This window comes from Trachemys scripta, chromosome 3 (assembly GCF_013100865.1).
Source record: "Trachemys scripta elegans isolate TJP31775 chromosome 3, CAS_Tse_1.0, whole genome shotgun sequence".
Classification (NCBI taxonomy): Eukaryota; Metazoa; Chordata; order Testudines; family Emydidae; genus Trachemys; species Trachemys scripta.
The window spans coordinates 84026935-84044910 of NC_048300.1; the positions used below are offsets into that span (position 1 = coordinate 84026935).

At 44.8% G+C, this 17976-nt stretch overlaps 1 pseudogene; it reads left to right on the plus strand.

The window, feature by feature from the left end:
• Positions 1 to 15677: 15677 nt before the first annotated feature.
• LOC117875665 lies at positions 15678 to 15811 on the plus strand (annotated as a pseudogene).
• Positions 15812 to 17976: the final 2165 nt, after the last annotated feature.

The following is a 17976-nucleotide window of genomic DNA, read 5'->3' on the forward strand; positions in this document are numbered from 1 at the left end:
TGTAGCTACTACGCAGGGCAAGATCAATGTCACACTCCTCTTGCCTTTGTAGATTAAGGAATAACTCTACTGCCACTAGTGACATGTTAGTCAGAGCAAGCAGCATATTGGTCAACAGTGTGGAATCCATTCCTGCAGGTCGAAGAGGCAAAGTGCGCAGTACACAAACCGCTGAAAGATGGCATCAAATGCGGATGGAAGCACAGGGTTTGTTGGGATGCGAAGCAGTGCATCATGGGGCATTGGGAAAGGACACAGGATGCCCTGGGATCCCCTCCGCCTTCCCACAACTCTTGGCAGCAGAAGAGGAAGAGATGCTCTGTAGGATAGCTGCCCAGAGTGCATCGCGCCGAATACCACTGCAAGTGCCGCAAGTGTGAATATGCTATTGCACAGGCAGCTGACAGTGTGAACGCACAGCAGCATTTTCCCTTCAGCACTCTCTGAGTGGCACTGTAACTGCCGGCACTGTAACTCTGCCAGTGTAGACATACCCTAAGACTGGCTTCTAATAGGTATATTTTAGAGTAGTCTCTTCTAAAACCTTTGTATCTTCATTTCTATCATGCAGTTTGGTTGTGAATATTATTAATTACATTCTGCTAAAATAATCTTTGGGAATAGAGTTATTTACACTATGACAAAGGGTTTTGATTTACGGACAGGCTTCCTTCTGAATTAAAATCAATAATGAATGACAGGCAGCTCACACTTCTGAAAAAGTAGAATTCAATGCATCAGACACAGCAGCACTTACCATGGCTACATCTGTGGTGATGTGGAGATCGTTCTGGCTCCAAGCGTCAGGATTACCCATGAAGGTCCAAATCACAATCACAGACCTTTCCTCGGAGGGCAATAAACTTTTAAATTCAAAGATGGATGAGGCCCAGAAGACAATCCTTTGCCTCTTCTGCAGCTGTGGCATACTTAGCATATTTCGCCTGGCAGCAAATATGACACTGTTGTTGCAAGCCCAGCATAAAGTTTTTCCAAGGATCTTTTTCCAGCCATCCTCACCTTTTGACAACCACCTCTCTTTTGTCAGGAATCCTGAAATGGGATCACCTCAGACCTATGGGTCTTGGAGATTGTCAGCAAGGAGTATTGCATTCAATTCCCCTATCCTGTTTTCCATCATCCCTTTTCAGTGACCCCTCTCATGAGATACTGTTGAAACAGGAAGTGTCATACTGCCTGGAGTGGCTCACAACCGTGAGTGCCTACCTCAAGGCAGACTGCCAGAAATAAGGCAGACATCCCAAACTGGTGGTCAGAGGCAGATTAAGATTTATTGGGACCCTGGGCAAAAAAGAACATTTGGGCCCCCCACAGCCCTCCTCACCATGGGGCCCCGCCCCCTGCTCCTCCTCTTCCCCCCTGAGATCCCACCTCCTGGTCAGACTGGAAGCTGGAGCTAGGCCATAGTACGAGCTGCCCAGGGAGTCCTAGGCTGCTGTGAAGAGCCCCGGACCCTCCACCTGCCATGGGCGGCGTGTCCCAGAGGGTGGGGACATAGTCCAGCAACTGCTCTCGGGCACCTCATCTCATCCTCAGGGGAAAAGGAGGAACAGGGGGTTGGGCCACAGTTCTGGTGCCAGTGACCCCCCGAACTTGTACACAGGTTCCAGCGCTCCTGAAGCCCAAAGAAGAAATTCACCTGTGGTGGGAGAGGAGTGCTGACTGGAGATGCTGCTGTGCATACAGCTGCTTACATGGGCTGCTTCTTTGAACTAGACACCAGGTTGCAGCCATTCAACCCCACTGTGCATGGAAACATTCTGGCAGCAGCGCTGTGGTCTGGATGACACATCTTGCTGCAAATTAGCTCCTTCTGGCCCTGCCTTTCCCTGGCAGCTGGATAGTGATGACAGAGGGGATTTGCTTTCTCACTCTGTCCTCCCATCGACCTGGTGGCTTCTCTGCATGATGCCCCCTTCATGGTGGGAGCGGCAAGCCCTGTGTTGGGGCGCCAGAAGCAGGGGGACCAGGAAGGCGATGCCCTCCCACTTTTTAAACAAAAGAAATCTGCCTTAGGGGCAGGTGAGAACAGGGATCGCTGTATCATCAGCACCCTCCCCTGCTCAGCCAGGGCTGCCAGGCTGTGTGTGGCTGCAGCTCCCAGCCCGTGGCAGAGTTCTGGGCAGAGAGTGCCCGGCTCTTGGGGAGAAGAGATTTCAGCATCAGGAGATGGAGGGGATGGATGCCGTTTGGGGGTGCATGCAGGGTCTCATGCCACTGTCTCCTCCCTCCTGATTTCTGTGAGCATCAGGCTGCCCTGCTTGGTCTGCAAGGGAGAGGGAGGGGGGAGGGGGTGGGGGGAAGAAGTAGTGGGAAAGGGGGGATTGGATAGGGCAGGGGGCAGAGAAGGGGGGCAGTGGGGCAAGGAAGGAGAAGAGGCAGTGGGGAAGTATGTGATAGGGTGAGGGGAAAGAAAAGGGAATAGGGAAGTGGGGGGGGGAGAAAAGCGGATGGGGTGGGGAGAGGCACTTTGTGTGTCTGAATTGCCTGAGTGGCTGCAATTCCTGCACTCAGGTTGCCACAGCAGCCTCCCTCTTCCCCCACTCCCCATTAAGCCTCCCCCGCATAACCAACAGCACAGCTACCACTCCAGGCAGGGGGGAGAGAGCCAGGGGAACTGGCTTCAATGCACAAATGCTGCAATCCCCAGAATAGCAGTCAAACTATGCTTATGGAGGGGACACACCTCCCCTCTGGGGCCCACCTTGGCTCTCATTGCCCATTAGCCAGCTTTTAAGTCCACGGCTCATCCAAGTCCCCACCCCGTCCCAGCAGACTCTGGCACCCCCAGTGCCCAGGCCACCTGGCAGCTTGCTCCACAGTGTCACTGGATGGTGGACTGCTCCTGGACTCCCACTCTCTCGCTCTGCTCTGGGAGGCGCTGGGGCTGCAGTTCCCCTGGGCTCTTCTCCCTGCGGCAGCCAGGACGTGACTTTGCAACTTTTGGCCACAGATTGTGGCAGCTGCAGTGCTGAGTGGCAGGGGCTGGACTGCAACGAGACAATCCCGGGAGCACCTGCAGTCTCTTCCCCGCCTCCCCCTGTGCCCACCCCACAGGGTGCACTACTGCACAGAGCCCGATATCCCCCGGGACACCCGCCCCCTGAGCCTGGGAACCCCAGCCCCAGATACATCCTCTCTACAGCTTGGGATCCCACTTCATCCCCAGCCTGGGATCCCCCCACCCCAGATACATCCTCTACAGACCAAGATCTCCTGGACACAACCAGTCCCCAATCCAGGATCCCACCCATCCCCTGGGGACACACCCAAAGCTCTTCTTCGGGTCTGTAAACTTGAACGCTTGTCTCTCTCACCAACAGAAGCTGGTCCACCCGTCCTATCTCTCTAATGTGAATCCTGTCATTATGGCCCTGTTGGGTGCATCGTAATAGACTGAGAGCATGAATCTTGGCCACCAGAGGAGGAGTGTAAATCTTGATGCTAGAGCCTGCTGTTTAGATCTTACTCCATTCTGAGCCAGGGAGTTTTAATTTTGGCATGTGTATCCTGATGTCAGTCCATGAAGGCAGTGGAGTTTGGAAATAAGAACACAGGGCCGACCTTACGGGTGGGCGCTGTGGTCAGGGGGATGCTGTGGTCATAGGGTTGCCAATTCTGGTTGTACGTATTCCTGGAGGTTTCCTCACATGACATAACATTAAATTGAATATTAATCTTTCATTCCTGGAGACTCCAGGACAATCCTGGTGGGCCGGCAACCCTATGTGGTCAAGAGGCAAGAAGCAGGGTGGACCTGGGGTGCAAGGCCATCGAAGGGAGCTTGGGGCAATGTGGGAGAAGTCAACAGCACCCGGGGCGAAGCGCGGGATTCCTCCAGCACTTTGGCCTTCGCCCCACCACCACCACTTTTACACAGGTTCTGGTACCTTCCCTTTATGCAACCTCCCTTTCCGCACCCCATACACAGCCAAGTCTCAGAGCCTAGTCAACTGACTGAGGGCTTGCAGGGTTTGAGCTGTGGGGCTGAAAATAGCAGTGTAGCCATAGGGCTCTGAGAGGCAGGTTGGCTGCCGTGCAATTGGCTTATTGCTAGGACCCAGAAGGAAGTGAATTGCATGCTACAGTTCTGGGCTTCAGCTGTAGGGTGTTGGACTCCAGGCTTCAGCCTGGGCTCAGGGTGCCCAGCCTCAGGGCTTCCACCCTGTGGCTTCTGCTGGGGCTTGGGTGGGGGAGGAGAAGGGTGCCCAGGCTTGGGGCTTCAGGGGCACCGGAACAGAGGGGGCCAGCGGACTATGCCCTCCCAATTTTTACCTTCCTTAAGGGCAAATGATGGGGAAGAGGAGGCAGAGAGGAGAAAGTGGGGGGTGGAGCCTCAGGGAGAAAGGAGGTGCAGGGGCGGGACCTTGGGGGGAAAGGCAGTGCGGGGGTGAGGCCTTGGGGAAAGGGACAGAGGAGGGGTGGGGCCATGGTTCGGGCACCAGCGCTCCCCGCATTTCTAGGGAGCTTCCGGCACTCCTGGAGCCCCTGCCAGGGCTTGGGGCACCCAGGGCCAGGGCTTCCGCCCCACACATCTGCAGGGGCTCGGGGCATCCATTTTTCCAGGGGCCCCCAAATTGGCCGGGGCCCATGTGTTAATCTGCCACTGCTGGTGGTATGTTCTATAATTAGATTTCACCAAGACAGGAACAAATATGAACTCCTGGATCACTGTAACAGTTTTACCATGGAGTCACAGACATCCTCTAGATTTAGACTCTCCACTTTATCCTGCCGCCCAGACAAATTGGATTTAGTGATAATGGTCACTTATTCCAAAAATCATACCACATTTAGTTTGCTTCCAATCCCAAGAGACCAGTCACCTACCCCCACATCAATTGGAACCCTAGATCGATCCTACACCAAGGACAATGCCTGTAGCCAATCCTGTAAACTATCCAAAGGTTTAGTAACTAGGAAAAAAGGAAACAGAATTATTTACAAGTTTAAGCAAGCAAACATATACAAACACGAGTTACCATCCCAATCCTAAGAATTACAGTGTTGTAGTGATCTGTCTATTCAAAGTGTCTTTCAGGGCAGACCCAGGAGGCAGCCCCTGGAGATCTTTTGCTTCTGGTTAGACGATTAGAGTCTCTGGCCCTTCAGACTTCAAACAGCCAAAAGATGCAGTTTCTTTTTGTAAGGGATTTTTATCCAGTTCCCCAGAGTTCAAGATGATGGGCCCAGTGTCTCCTCTACATGAGTGAAGGGGGAGCAATCAACAAAGTCTTTTGTCCTCTGATGTTCCACAGTGGCTTGTCTGATGTCTATGAGCTTTCTTTTGTTGGGCAGGAGATAACACCTCCTGTGGCAAAATAGCATTTCACACTTGGTAATGTTTCTTTCCTGACTGTGAGGGTTTACAGTTTCAGAGCAAACACTGTTACACTTACCGAGCAAACACTTAAATATTACCTTATAACATGAGATATAGATATTATAAGTGAGATTAAGAGATGCAGCAATGTACAAACATTTCATAGAGTCTAAACACTAAATACATTCTTATAAGATTAATGCAAAACTAACATACAGGTGACCTGGTCTGGTCTCCAGCTCCGAGGCTGTCAGTTCTTAGCTAATGCCCCCAGCCTGGGCAAAAGCTGGCATCTGGGTTGTCAGCATCACACCTGTCTCATGAGATACTGTTGAAACAAGAAATGGACTCCCTTCTACAAAATGGCTGATGGATTTTTGAGATGTCGAAGGTCCGGAATAGGACACCATTTTGTAATGAGAAAATAATGGGACTAAAACCCCCTGCCCAGGAACTCTGGGGACATGTCTCAACTGCTCCACCTCAGATAGTCTCATAGAATGTCTGTCAGATCCTACATATGGACTCAGCTTTATGATATCTGACGGCCTGGATGCTGGTAGGTTGACATCCACTAAAAGAAGCTGATCAACTGAAGTTCAGAACATTGTATACCAAACCAGGAATACCTCAACTAAGCTGCCTTATAAACCTAAGTGGAAGACAGTTTAATATTTGGGGATCTCAACACCAACTATCTTCCATGACAGCACCCACTCTAGCAATATTGTACTATTTAAGAGCTTTGAAAAAATCTGGACTTACTTTCAGTTCCATGAGGGTCCTATATCAGTGATATCTGCACACCATCTTCCTATCTAGGGTCATACAGTATTTTCCTATCCTAAGGTAGCAAGATTCCTTAGGGGTCTAATCCATGTTCCCTTCCCCCTTGCCAGTTCAGGAGCCCTCTCCCTCTTGGGACCACAATACAGTACTAAGAGGACTGATGAATCTCCACTGTGAGACAATAACAACCTGTTCCCTATACCATTTATTGATGAAGACTGCTTTTTCAGTAGCCATTACATCAGATCAAAGGGTAGGGGAGATTCAGGCCCTCAGGACAGGTCCCCTTTATACAGTGTTTCATAAGGACAGGGTCACCCTCAGACCTCATCCTAAGTTCCTGCCCAAAGTTGTGTCAGAGTTCCATGTGAATGAGTCCACTGACCTGCCAGTGTCTTTCCCCAAGTCTCACTCAATCTCAGAGGATGCAAAACTTCACACACGTGACGTAGTAAGGGGATTATCATAATACCTGAACAGAATAAAAGTCGTCCAGGAACACAGCAATACTGTTCGTGGCTTTTGCTGACAGGGTTAAGGGCCAAGCAATATCCTCACAGAGGTGATTATCAAAAAAGGGTCTCCATGGGGCACATTACGAGCTAGCAAAGTTAAATCCCCCTAGCCACTTTGGAACTAATTCCACTACTTAGGCAGTCTAAGCTGCATGTTTGAAGAATGTCCCTATTTATGAATTTTGTAGGGCAGCTACATGGAGTTCAAGCCACACTTTCACATTATTCTTTAGTAAAGGCTATTTTGGTAGAGCTGGCCTATAGTCCTTGGTTAAGTAAGCAGGACTAGTAGCATTCACTTCTAAGCAAACAGAAATCTGCTGGTTAGTCCTCAAGAGTGGGATCCATAGGGACAAATACTTGAAGATCACTCTCCTCCTTCCTCACTGCTGTGGAGTCCTACTTTTCTGGGATTCTGTCTTGGTGAAGGAACTGAGGGACAGCCGCACCTTTTATGTCCCCCCTTAGTGGGGGGACATCTAGGGCAAAGGTGCAGGCCACACAGACTCTGCTGGCCAAAAGAATCCAATCTTGCACACTTTGGGCATGTGCACACCAAGAGCGTAATCCATGTCACTGACACATCTCAAAGAACCACAGTTACTGCAAGGAAGTAGCTGTTCTTTTCTGTGGTTGGTTTTTGTTTTGTTTGTTTCAGTTTCAGTTTACATCTGGAGAGATCTTTCAAAAAATTCTCACTGACTACATGTTCCAGGTTTCTGGCCTCTTTTACATATAGTAAATTCTGGCAGAATTTCAACAGCATTACAGGGGTAATAATTTCACATGAAAATAGAGAGTCATCCAGTGTGTTAGTATAATATTTGTGGTGTTTTTTACACTCATATTATCATAACATTTCACCAATTGCAATTTTATATTTGTCTTGTTTTCTCCCCTTTTTTCCATTTCCTTTGTTTTTATTTCTGCTTGTTATGAGTTTTTTTCCAGTGTTTTATTGTATAATATATACATTTTATATATCAATTTGTACAAACATTCTATATGATTTATTTGTTACATTTATTTCTCTTTTTAGTGGGGGAGGTGTTTGTTTTTATGAAAGTAATAAAATATTTGAACATAAAAGAATTTCAATAGAGCTATTCTCCTCATTTCAGTGAAGACGCCTGATATGGGAATGGCACAGACTAGCAAGCATATCTCTGTCTCTCTTTCCAGTTTCCAAGTCAATAGAACTCTCAACCATTTGGGGAAGCATGGAAACAGGACCAGGAACATGGAAACATCAGGGCCAAAATTTCAAACTTGTGAGCTTTAAATTAGGCACTTCAATCTGTGCATAAACAAAATGGGCTGTTTTTCAGAGGTGCTGAGCACCCACAACTCTTACACAAAGTCAATAAGAGTTTTGGTGATCAGCACCTCAAAAAAATCAGGCCAATTTCAGGACTGGAGGCTCGGTCTTGGCCCCAGAAAGAAAGACAACTTAGAACCAACATTCAGATCTGCTTATTCCTATGATAGCATCAACAGCCACCTGCTAGACTGCTTCAGAGACCAAGTCTCCCTTAGATACCCAGAGTAAATATGTCTCTCTTCACACTGGCCAAGAAATGAACACTGTCCCTTCCCTGAGAAATACCATCTCTGTGCCATTTCTCCAATTTCTCTCAATATGGCGGGAAAAATAGGCAAAAATGAATGGCAGATGAAGCTGAGATGAGAGTCAGTCAAAGAGGTGCAACTATCTGGATGTTATTTTCCCACTAGAGGAGCAAAGAGCTGCAAGAAGAAACATATAGGAATGACAGCCCCTGAAATAAATTACCAATGGGACATATCTAACCGGAAACCCGGAAACATTTTCACCAGCCAAGACCATGTCAGAATTGGGGACTTTGTCAGGTGCTCAGATGCTGAGAAGAACCATATAGATGGATGGATGCAATCCTGCACTGAATAATTAAATACACCTCTACCCCGATATAACGCGACCCGATATAACACGGATTCAGATATAACATGGTAAAGCAGTGCTCCGGGGGGTGGGGCTGCACGCTCTGGCGGATCAAAGCAAGTTCGATATAATGCAGTTTCACCTATAACGTGGTAAGATTTTTTGGCTCCCGAGGACAGCGTTATATCGGGGTAGATGAGTATAAATTTGGAAGAAGGATTACTGCTTCCGTAAATGAGAACTAACTTCAGAATTTACAATTTCCAACACAGCCTGCCTGGGATGGTGGAATCTTTTCACTCTCTGCTCTTTTTAAATGTTCCGTTTAGTTATTCCTGCAGGAATATATAAAAAAAAATTCCATTTAGAGAGCGCTCAATGCACTGAGCAATGTGTATAACCTGAAGCAATAAAATACATGCACCCTCTAAGTTAACATAATTAGTACTGCCTATTAACTAGGCCAATAATGCAAGCAAGCAAAATATGAGACAGAATATCATATGAAACAAGTAATAACATAGGGAACATGGTCATAGGTGAGAGAGGGGGGAAAAAAGAAAAGAAAAAGAATGACCATAGTTTTATACTCCCAAACTCCAATCTTAAAGAGTCAGTATGATCCTTTTTGGCTAGTTATGTGAAAAGCAGCCCAAAGAAGAATATTGACAGCAAGATGGAATGTGGATCTTAAGAGGTCAAACCTGGGGCTTGCCAATACATTTCCTGGAGATCCTGCAGACTAGTCCAAGGATGAGGAGTATATGCGGGAGTAGGGGGGGAACAGGTAGGGAAAGGCAGAGAGATCGGGGAGGGTCTATTAACATGGATAGGGAACAAGACAGGGATGCAATAGAGGTTTGGAAGTGGCAGAAGCATAACGCTAAATTCCTCAAAGTCCATGAAGTGAGAAAACACCCCACATGACAGCCGAGCAGAGGCAATGCACGGAAAATAAAATACCCATTCATCATTATGTCAGGGAAGTAGCTAGTTAATTGAATAAAGAGTTTGAAAACCCCAGTGAAACACCCTGAGCTCAGCTGGTAATTATTTTCAAGCACCTGACCTACTACAGCCACGATTAACATCTAACTGAGCCCTAATCATACAATCAAACATTCAGAATGTTACTCCTGTTTAAACAGCTTCCAGTGAAGATGACACAGCCCTATTAAAGGCATTTGCATATTCCCCACAGAATCGACAGGGCTTGTTCAAGTCTTTATCCGCAAACTTGGCTGCCAACTTCCTCTTTACAGTTCTCGTCCCTTATTTTCCCTGGGAACCTAATAAATGAAACATTAACCCAGCAGCTTTATTCTTTCCTGTTAGAAGAAACTCATTTTGGCAGAGTTGGTAAATAACTGGTGTATATGCAGCCTCTTTCACAAACAGCTTTTATTCCGATTATTTATTTATTTATTTTTAATCCTGACCATGCGTTATTGCCTCAGTTTGGGAGAGAAAGGAAGTCTTTGTTCTCCCATTAGCCGTCCCTTCTCAGGCAGCACAGGCAAATTTTAATACTCTCAACTGCAGAAGTCAGCAAAAGGAATTGAAGTTGGACTTCCATCAGCATCTAGGGGAGTTCTCCATGTCTGTAGAAGCCCTCTGTTCCCAATGTTTTGGCCTTCCCATTTCAAAAGGCCCCACATTACACTCCTTTTTCTTCAGAGTCCACTGATGTTATTCCATGTGTTATTGGGGATGGGGGATACTAAGGCAATATTCTGTATACAACTATTACACTTCTCTTCTTCCTGCACTGCAGCTTAGCTCTTTGCTGACACTCAGGCCAGAGCTCTGTCTTTTTGGACTTTTCAGACAGCATTACACAGTTAAACCTCAGGCCTATTGTACGTAAAACCCTAATAAATGGATGTTAATAGTTCGTAGTCAATTTAAAAGAGAGAGACCCATACATTTGCATAGTAAAACAAACATTTGTAGTGCACACACAAGACATTGCAAATAGTATAAAATTGTAAATAGCATTTGGAATGCTATGAATAACTTTTAAACAAAAACTATTAAACAGTAAATATACTGACAGGTTTCAGAGTAGCAGCCGTGTTAGTCTGTATCCGAAAAAAGAACAGGAGTACTTGTGGCACCTTAGAGACTAACAAATTTATTAGAGCATAAGCTTTCGTGGACTGAAGTGGGCTGTAGTCCACGAAAGCTTATGCTCTAATAAATTTGTTAGTCTCTAAGGTGCCACAAGTACTCCTGTTCTTTTTTTAGTAAATATACTGGTGTTTCTTATACAGACTTCCCCACTTTCGTTTCTGTTACCTATAGTAAAATGTAAGGTTTCAACATTAGAGCAACAAGGTGGGTGAAATAATATCTTTTTATTGGATCAACTTCTGTTCATGAGCGAGACAAAATTCAAGCTACACGGAGCTCTTCTCCGAGTCTGGGAAAGGTATTCCAAACTTCATAACTAAATGTATGGTGATACAAATTGTTTAGCATAAATAGTTAGCACATATTCTAAAGCACCTTTTAAGGTAGAGTGGTCCGTTAACACCGCTGCAGACATAGGACAAATACAGGCCTATCACCTGTGGGTGAACACTTTCATAAAACGATCACTCTATATTTGACCTCTCAGGCCTCACCCTCAAAGGAAACCTGCACACAATACTTTCAAAAGACGAGCTTGGGAGCTTAAATTCATAACTCCGGTAGACACTAAAAATCAGAGACACTGGATTTATGGCTTATTGCAACAATATGTAACCCACTAATTCCCCCCTTATTTGTCCTATGACTATAGAGTTTTTAATGGAGCACTCTAGCACCCCGAACACTAATATTGCATCAGGGAATTGGATCTAGCTGTAGAGCAGGAATATCCAGCGCTATACTTTATCATGCTATTCTCTGATTGACATCTTTAGATGCTGCAGTGTTAGAGAGTGCAGAGCTAGGTTGGGGCTGAGTGATGGAAAGTCATTAATAAATATTTGCAGTGAGCTTTGTTACACTTTACTGATTTAGAGCATGTCCAGCCAGGCACTGTAAGACAACTAGAAGGAGCTATTCTAAGAATGTTTTATGAGACACATAGGTGCTAATATTATATGGCAGGGCCACACCACAGTGTAATGTCTGGTGAAGGCTGACGAGGACCAGTTGATGTTTTCCAATAGGGACAAACTGACTATCCATCTTATTTATAAGAAGATTTTTAACTATTGATGCACCATCAATAAACCAAACAAGGAAAATTTTCATTGGCTAACAAGAGAAATTAGGCCTGCCTCAAAATCTTAGGGCTTATTCACCACCATGTCATGCCAGAGTAATACTGGTGTAATTTAACTGAAATCAGTGGAATTACACTGGCATAAAATTGGAGTAACACAGTAGTAAATCAGGTCTTTCATAAAATGCAAGAATAGATGGATAGGAGATTCTTAACACCTAATCTAATAGGAATATCACAATGTAAAGGGCAAGAATAAACAAATTTCTGTCCTCTCCTGGGAGAAGTCACAGCAAAGATCATCATGTGGAAAACTGATTGCCCTGCTCCAGTTAATGCTTATGTCTTCTGTAATAAAGCAGGGTTTCCTAAATGAATTCCTCACTGCATGCTTAGAATTCCTGGGGGTATTTTAAACAGCTCTGCTCACAAAAGGTTTTCAGAAATCAGAATCCTTGTGTGTGCTTCAGACAAGTTGGGAGTCCCTCAAGATTATTTTGCTACTCCTTCGCCTATGCCATGGCTTTGCCTGCATTTGCACTCTGTAATTCTTTATGCAGCATCAGGCTTTCCTGCTGGAGAAAGGGGTAATTCAAACAACCCAGGTCACAAAGGCTACTGAAATTGGAGCCTTTATATATGTTTCAAACAAGCCAAGGTTACCACACAATGTCAACGTAAAATTTCACTTATAGAAGTCTTTTCAAATGAGCATTCCGAGGTGAAAACAACTGTGGAGCCTTATCTTTTTCTGTGGATGTGCATGGCATGCAATACACTGATGTCTTTCTTTATGACACTCTATCTTGGCTCTGACCTAGCTCTGACATGTCGGCTGTTTGGCCCCTTATGGGAGTCAAGCCAACACTTGGAACCAACAATTGTGACTGTGAGCATTCTGGAATCAGCAGCACCCTCATGTGGGGTCTGGTTAAGAAGCCACATATGCCCCAGTACAGGAAAAACAACCTTTGGGAAGTTTGCCACATAAGAAGTCCACTTTTAATTGATCAGATTTATACATGAGCCACATTCTGTGGGATTCTAGAGTCCATTGACTTGTCTGTTCCATTGATGGCCAGACTGTAACCTCACCATTGCCAACCCAATCCTGGATTGTAGGCTGTATGGTCCATTTTCCACATGGGCTCTCCTGACATTTAGATACTTAACCAAAATACTGAAAGCTCCCTTCCCCTCAATGACTCTGCTATTGTCCATGCCTGCCTCTCCCTCTTTACAACCCTTATTTTCTCCAGGTCCCTGTCCCTATCATTCTCCAATAGATCTCTATTTATTCCTTTCCCCATAATCTTGCAATATTGAAGTGTATCTACTAGGATTCTCCAGTGGGCTATGCACCCCAGAATGTGTGATATTTGAAGTCAATAGCAGCCAGGCTGGAGACTGCCAGAGTTTCTGTGTATTGCAGCAGGATCTTCAAAGGCACAGAGGGAAGAGTGATTCCTAAAGGTTATGGGCTGGGAAGGAGCCTGAGCCTATAGGGAGTTTCTGGGGAAGGAAGCTGGTGTAGCCTAGTGGAAGACCACCAGGGAGGCAGGAAGATGCTAAAATATCAAGAGGAAGGAGAGATGAGGTGAGAGTCCTTCTCCATATTGAACCTGAAATAAGTTTGGATTCCAACTGATGGATGGGAGAAGGTCAAGGCCAGTTTTTTCTTTCCTCCTGAACTGTCTTCCCCTTCCCTAGTTACAATTCTATAACAAGCCACTATGAATTCCAACAAAATAATTTCCTGCGGGGTTCAATTTTATCGCCCTAGACAAATGCATCATCTTTATTCCAATTTAGACAAAGCATTCCAGCAGTGTGTAATAGCCCAGATCCTGTAAAAAAGGGAACAGTCACTCAATTTAACAGAAAGGCTTTTCTCTATCAATGTATTTTAGGTTATCACCATTATCCTGGTTTTTGTTAACTAGCACATGAGATGGAACGATTCAATAAATAACCCTATATCCTGCTGTGGATTGAAAGTTGCAATCCTCTCCCAACAACATCTACACAAACAGAAAGGTCCCAGTACAGAACCTAAGAGAGGAACTGCAGTGCTGGCCTACCTCCAGATCTGTTTTGGAATATCCTTGATATATTTGGGGATTTAGGATCCGAGTCACTGAAGTACTTAAGCACAAGTCTAATGTTAAACCCGTGAGTAGTCCCATTGAAGCCACTAGAACTAATCACATGCTTAAAGTTGGGCACGTACTTAAGTGCCTTGCTGAACTGAGACCTTACAAAGGGAACTTCCATTAAAATGACTGTAAATAACATACATATTCTCCCCGTGCACTGAATGTAGCACACACTAGCAGGGAAAGAGAGAGCTTCTATCCCTACTGAACATTTTTTCCTTGCTCTTTTTCTGTAACTGGGCAATGGAAAAAAAATCACATGCAGGTTAAGCGTGCAAGGGGAAAGAGGTATATCTGCCTCCCCCACGCAAAACCATACCTTCTGAATCACGGGGAAATGGATGACTTCAGGGATTTGAAAAATGCTGTGATGGGTTGCTTGTCCAAATATGAGTCAGGTCCATGGTGAATGATACTCATTGTCTTGTTGGGAGGGGTTCTGTGTGGGAAGGGTTAGTGATCTCTGTGCCTAGGAAATAGGGATCTGTTTTAATTTATAGATGAGGTCAGACTAGATGATCTAATCTTCCCTTCTAGACTTAAACGCTATGTCACGAAAACTGCCATCAAAAACTTTCCCCTCTTTACCCGAATCAGCAGACCAAAGCAGTCTGCTTCCTCAAACTGTCAGCCATCCACTCTGCCTCAATTCTAGGAATCAGCTCCCATTGGACGGGGTCTTTCTGGCCAGTTTCTTCTAGATGTGGACAGCCCTTTGGTTCTGCCCATGCTCTATATATGTGCACCAGGAGGATGAGCTTTTGAGTGATCATTGTCCTGTAATAAGCCTTTTTGTCTCGCCTGTGCTCTGGGGCATGGCCCTCAGTTCTTTTGACGTGTGTAATTTTCAATGTACATCCCTTGAGTAGTCAGGGGAGTGGATTTTTTTTAGGACCATAGGACTGGACAGGACCTCCTGGCTCATCAAGTCCAGTCCCCTGCTATCACAGACAACCCCATCATATAAACCTGTTCATAAACTTATCAAGCTCTATCTTAAACAGGGCTGGCTCCAGGCACCGGCGAAGGAAGCTGGTGCCTGGAGTGACCAATAGAAAGGGGTGGCAGTCTGTGCATTGCTGGGGCGGCACATCCAGGTCAGCAGTGGCCGCTCAATTGGTCTGCTTCAGTCTTCGGCGATGGGTCCTTCAGTCCCTATCTTCCTCTTCGGCAGCACTTTAGCAGCAGCTCAATTGGGTTTTTCTTTTTCTTCCGCCGCTTGGGGTGGCAAAAAAGCTGGAGCTGGCCCTGATCTTAAAATTAGTTAAGTTGTTTTCCCCCGCCACACACACACACACACACACACACACACACACACACACACACACACAATTCCTATAGGGAGGCTGTTCCAGAAACTAACTGCTCTGATAGTTAGAAACCTTCATCTAATTTCCAGCCTAAATGTATTCATGGCCAGTTTATATCCATTTGTTCTTGTGCCAACATTGTCCTTTTTCTTAAATAGCTCTTCTCCCTGTCTGGTGTTTACCCCCTGCTGTATTTATAGAGAGTAGTTGTGATGTTATGAGTGTAATATAATATCTCATTGAAAGGTGAGGGCCAGAAAGAGTTAATTAACTCACAGACTGACCTTACCCATGGCCTTTAGAGACTGGTTAGGAAGATATGTGAATGAATAGAGCTTTGAAATGCAAGTCTGCATTGTTAGAGGTAGAAGGGTAGCTGTTTGCTCAGGTCTTGTGATGTAAGCAAACAAGTCTTGTCTATTGCTATAGCTTTGATTCAAAGATCAAAAAAGGAGTATATAAGATCAAGCGTAGTACCTGTTCTTATCAGTTTAATATCTGATATGTCTTTTATTTAGGAAGACACTTGAGGGAAATAGTATTATTGTCTATATGTCTCTTTGAAGGTTGTGGTAACCTGAATCTGAACTGTTTAATGGATAAATTACCCTGTGCTAATTGTCATGATGTTTGGGAGAAGGAAAGTTTAAGCCTATTGTTTTCTCAGGCCAAAAGGCTGCTGGAAATGTATAAAAACCTTCATCTTAGATCTGCATTGGGTTTCAAGAGTGGGAAATCTTAAGCCACAAGGACTGAGATCCCCAGTCACTGACTGGAGTCACCCTGAATATGGACATTGGACTATACCTATGGCCTATTTCTAAAAGGACTTTTGGCAACTACAAACTCTACTATGTACCTGAACCTCAAGAATTGAATTAAAGTCTGTGTATATTGATCTTTTAACCAACACTATCTCTTTTCTTTTTAAATAAATTTTAGTTTAGTTAACAAGTTAATAGCGTGTATTTTGGGTAAGATCTAAGTTATAATTGGACCTGGATGTGTCACTGATCCTTTGGGATTGGAAGAACCTTTTCTTTTATATGATGAAATAAGATTTTCAGTAATCATCATCATATCTGACATGTGTGTCTGGATGGAGGCCTGAGGCTGGGTACTTTAAGGGAACTGCGTTGTTTGGACTTCTGAGTAACCAGTGAGGTAATACAGAGGCTGTTTTGGGCTGGCTTGGTAAATCTAAGTATTGGAATATCCATCAGCTTTTGGGGTTTGTCTGCCCCGTTCTGTTTGCAGTTCAACCTAATTGAGTGACCTCAGCTGGCTCCCACGGGCAGCACCAGCATAGTACTCATATTCCCTCTCAGCCTTCCTTTTGCGAGGGTAAACAAGCCATGTTTTTTTAGTCTCCTCAACTAAAATAGGCCCTCCATTTGTAAGTGATGTGGAATTTTAAAAGGTTTGGCAACAGAATACCTGTCACTTGGGGAAGAAGGAGAGTTAAGCAGCTGGCATGATAGTTAACGGGGCTGCAGTTTTCATTGTGAGGCTAAGGAAGATTTAACAGAAGGTTTGTAAGGGATGTCTTAGGCCATAGGTATAAGTGCCTTTTTTGGCAGAACTATTCAAAATGGTTGGTAGGAGAGATGAAATTGATGGCACATATGGCAGTTTCTAAAAATATATAACATTAAAATTCACACTAAACAAAAAACAATGGGTTAGGGATGACCAAGGAACCACAGTATGGAAAGATGGGAATCTCTCAGTATGGCACTGCTTCTGGAAAGCAATGAACGGATTGATACTATGGGATCTATCACTGTCAGTGGGAGTTACATATCTGCATCAAGGAAGGAACCCTTAAATATCTGTTCATGAATGAAAACATTCTGATTTTTATGAAAGACAAGTAGTGTCGGGCAAGAATTGCTTATTTATCTTTTTCATATGCAACCTACAGTTAACGATATTTTTAAATGCTTAACATTCTTCTTTGCATTTTAGTTTCACACAAATACACTATGAACTATGCATAACTGTGCTTTTAAAAATATGTAACATTAGAAAGAATTTGGAAATGCAATTTTGAAATTAACATTTAGTACTTATCATGTAAAATTTTCAAGAGTACCAAGTTGGCTTGGGAGCCTGTGTCTAACTGAAAGTGAATGGGACTGAATGTATGTCTACACTTAAAACACTACAGCGTCACAGCTGCGCCACTGCTGCTGAGCCACTGTAGTGGTTCAGTGTAGATGCTACCTACACCGAAGGGAGGGGTTCTTCCATCAGCACAGGTAACCCACCACCCTGAGATGGGTTCTTCTGTCAACCTAGTGCTGTTCACACCAGAGGTTAGGTCAACTTACCTATGTAGATTTTTCACACTCCCCAAGTGATGTAGTTAAGCCAACTTAATTTTCTAGTGTAGACAGGCCTGAGTCATTTAAGTGCCTAAATCCCATTTGAAAACATTCTGATTTTTATGAAAGACAAGTACTTTGAAAATGGAACTTAGGAGCCTATACCACATAGGTGCTTTTGAAAATGTTTCCCATAGCGCTTTTCATCCATAGTTCTCAAGGAACTATATAAAAGGTTAATAAGCATACTTATCCACACTTGACAGATGGGGAAACTGACACACAGAGTGAGACAGTGACATGTCCCAGGTCACAGAGTGAGTCGGGAATAGAACTAGGCCTCCTGACGGCTCAGCATGGACGGAACCCCCACGTAAGATGAGACTCGCCTGTACAA